General features: G+C 46.7%; 1 protein-coding gene across 2 annotated transcripts in view; it reads left to right on the top strand.

Moving 5' to 3' along the window:
• The window catches only part of slc27a6 (solute carrier family 27 member 6), a 47,857-nt gene that overhangs the window by 8,644 nt on the left and 36,203 nt on the right, over positions 1 to 3,010 (top strand). The gene's annotated exons all lie outside the window — the stretch shown is intronic.

Here is a 3,010-nt window from a genome sequence, read left to right as displayed (position 1 = left end):
CCGTGTGTAGGGACAGTTACTGCCGTGTGTAAGGACAGTTACAGCCGTGTGTAGGGACAGTTACTGGCGTGTGTAAGGACAGTTACAGCCGTGTGTAGGGACAGTTACTGGCGTGTGTAAGGACAGTTACGGCCGTGTGTAGGGACAGTTACGGCCGTGTGTAGGGACAGTTACAGCCGTGTGTAAGGACAGTTACAGCCGTGTGTAAGGACAGTTACAGCCGTGTGTAAGGACAGTTACGGCCGTGTGTAGGGACAGTTACTGCCGTGTGTAAGGACAGTTACAGCCGTGGGCAGGGACAGTTACTACCGTGTGTAAGGACAGTTACCGCCGTGTGTAGGGACAGTTACTGCCGTGTGTAAGGACAGTTACAGCTGTGTGTAAGGACAGTTACAGCCGTGTGCAGGGACAGTTACAGCTGTGTGTAAGGACAGTTACAGCCGTGTGTAACGACAGTCAGATCCTCCTCACCGCCGTTCACTTTTCCTAATTTCTTTTAAATTCTCCTCCACACCTTTCCTTGTCATCGGGACGTTCGGGGGTTAATGAAAGGTTAATAATGGACATAGGAGGTAACTTTTTTGACTTCCTGACCAGACACTACACAGTAAGACAGGAAACTGAACCATGACGACACACACATGGACGGAACTAGGAAACAAAACAGAAGACAGAAAGGACTCGGGCAACACAGAACCACGAAGAATACAAATGGGTTAAATGTGTTAAAATAACACTAAACAGGAAGAACCATCACCGTGACACAAGCACATGTGATCGAGTGACAGCATGTAGGCTTCATCTCATTGAGCAAGAAAGGTCTTTTCCTCCTGGACGAATGTAAAATTACAAAATAAATGACCCAACGACATTGTGATGGTCTCAGCTGGACAATATCTTCAAAGGGTCGGAGCTCATTTGGGATGCTTGAATAGAAAGAACAGTGGTTACATCTGAAGGGAGTATTAGATCAGAAATACACATTATTTGTCTTTTGAACTTCAAATTAACTTTTTAAAACTTTTAAGTGATATAATGAGATGACGTGCATGTGTCCTCATCACATGAATGTATCCCAGCCACATGCACACAGCTGTCCTATGAGTGACGTCCACGTCAGAATAGTACAGCACCCAGTGTCCTCTAAGCGCAGTGTCCTCTGAGCCCACAGTGTCCACTGAGCACACAGTGTCCTCTGAGCGCAGTGTCCACTGAGCACACAGTGTCCACTGAGCACAGTGTCCACTGAGCAAACAGTGTCCTCTGAGTGCAGTGTCCACTGAGCACACAGTGTCCTCTGAGCGCAGTGTCCACTGAGCACACAGTGTCCACTGAGCAAACAGTGTCCTCTGAGTGCAGTGTCCACTGAGCACACAGTGTCCTCTGAGCGCAGTGTCCTCTGAGCACACAGTGTCCTCTGAGTGCACTGTCCACTGAGCACACAGTCCACTGAGCACACAGTGTCCTCTGAGCGCAGTGTCCTCTGAGCCCACACTGTCCACTGAGCACACAGTGTCCACTGAGCACACAGTGTCCACTGCTATTGGTGTCCACTGCTATCAGTGTCCTCTGAGCCCACACTGTCCACTGAGCACACAGTGTCCACTGAGCACACAGTGTCCACTGCTATTAGTGTCCACTGCTATCAGTGTCCTCTGAGCCCACACTGTCCACTGAGCACACAATGTCCACTGAGCACTCAATGTCCTCTGAGCACACATTGTCCACTGAGCACACAGTGTCCAATGCTATTAGTGTCCACTGAGCACACAGTGTCCACTGCTTTCAGTGTCCACTACTATCAATGTCCACTGAGCACATAGTGTCCACTGACCCCAGTATAACTGCCAAACAACGTGTCCCCTTTGAGGTCCCGTGGCTTAATTAGAAGCTTTAGAGCAGGAAGTGGACACTGGAGACTATTATGGGGAATATAATAAGTTTAGGTCATCGTGGTGTCCCCCTCTGCATAGAGTGGCCCACAGCATGAGCCTCACGTCTGGGTTAAGCTACCTGACAGCATGGTAGAAACTGCTGGTCTCAGCAGCTGATTAACAATGAGCTTAAAGGTAGTGTTACAGTAATCCAATGGTTTGGGGACAGTTCAATCAGCTGTCCTACTGATGAGGCCTTGACTTCTGTATTTGTTCCAACTGCTACCCAAGCTGACAGTTCAACGCCCCTCACTGCTAGAGAGCAACATCCTGACAGCCTGTGCTAACAAACCTTGGGGAGGCCGGTGTCCTGATAGTTTTAGACACGTGGGGCTAGCCGTTCTGTTGTTGTCCAACCTGTGTACACCTGTCAACCTGCACATGTAGACATGCGGCCACCTACAGGCAAGGGAAATGCTAGCTGCTGTAGATTTGAAAGAAAATAGCTGGTATAAATTAAAGTGGAGTCCAGAGCTGCAGGTCTGACTCTGGGAGTGCACACATGTCATCAACACTAACTTTTTAAAGTGGTTGCCAGGTTGGCAGTTGCCATGTTTTAAACTGCCTTTATTTGGACCAGTTCATTTCTTATGTAATGATACCACACATTTCAATAATGAAACAATGAGACAATTGCTTGCAATATCATTTTCCATCACTCTCAAAAATGGGTGCAACGGATCACAAAACTCACGGTTTGGATCACGCTTTTGAGTCACGGATCAGATCCGTTTTTGAATCAGCACAAAAGGGAGATTTAAATGATAATCAAAATTGTAATAATTGCTTTTCACATTCATGACTTCTTTCATCAGTAAATTGTTGTTAAAAGAAAAAAAACACATGAGAAATGGGTATTTTAAAACTTTGAATGCACCACAGTTTACCAGTTTAAAGGTCCCATAGGATGAGGTTTTAAATGGTATAATGCTATAAATGGGAATAGGTGTAAACCGGGACTCCTCTTTCTTCCCCCCACCCCCCATGAAAGAGAGACATCAGATACAGTATTAGGGGACCACTAAGGTCTAAATAAAAGAGACTTCAGATACAGTATTAGGGACCACTAAGGTCTA

The sequence above is a fragment of the Etheostoma cragini genome, chromosome 16, assembly GCF_013103735.1.
Source record: "Etheostoma cragini isolate CJK2018 chromosome 16, CSU_Ecrag_1.0, whole genome shotgun sequence".
Lineage (NCBI taxonomy): Eukaryota > Metazoa > Chordata > Actinopteri > Perciformes > Percidae > Etheostoma > Etheostoma cragini.
This window is presented reverse-complemented; position numbering and strand designations above follow the sequence as displayed.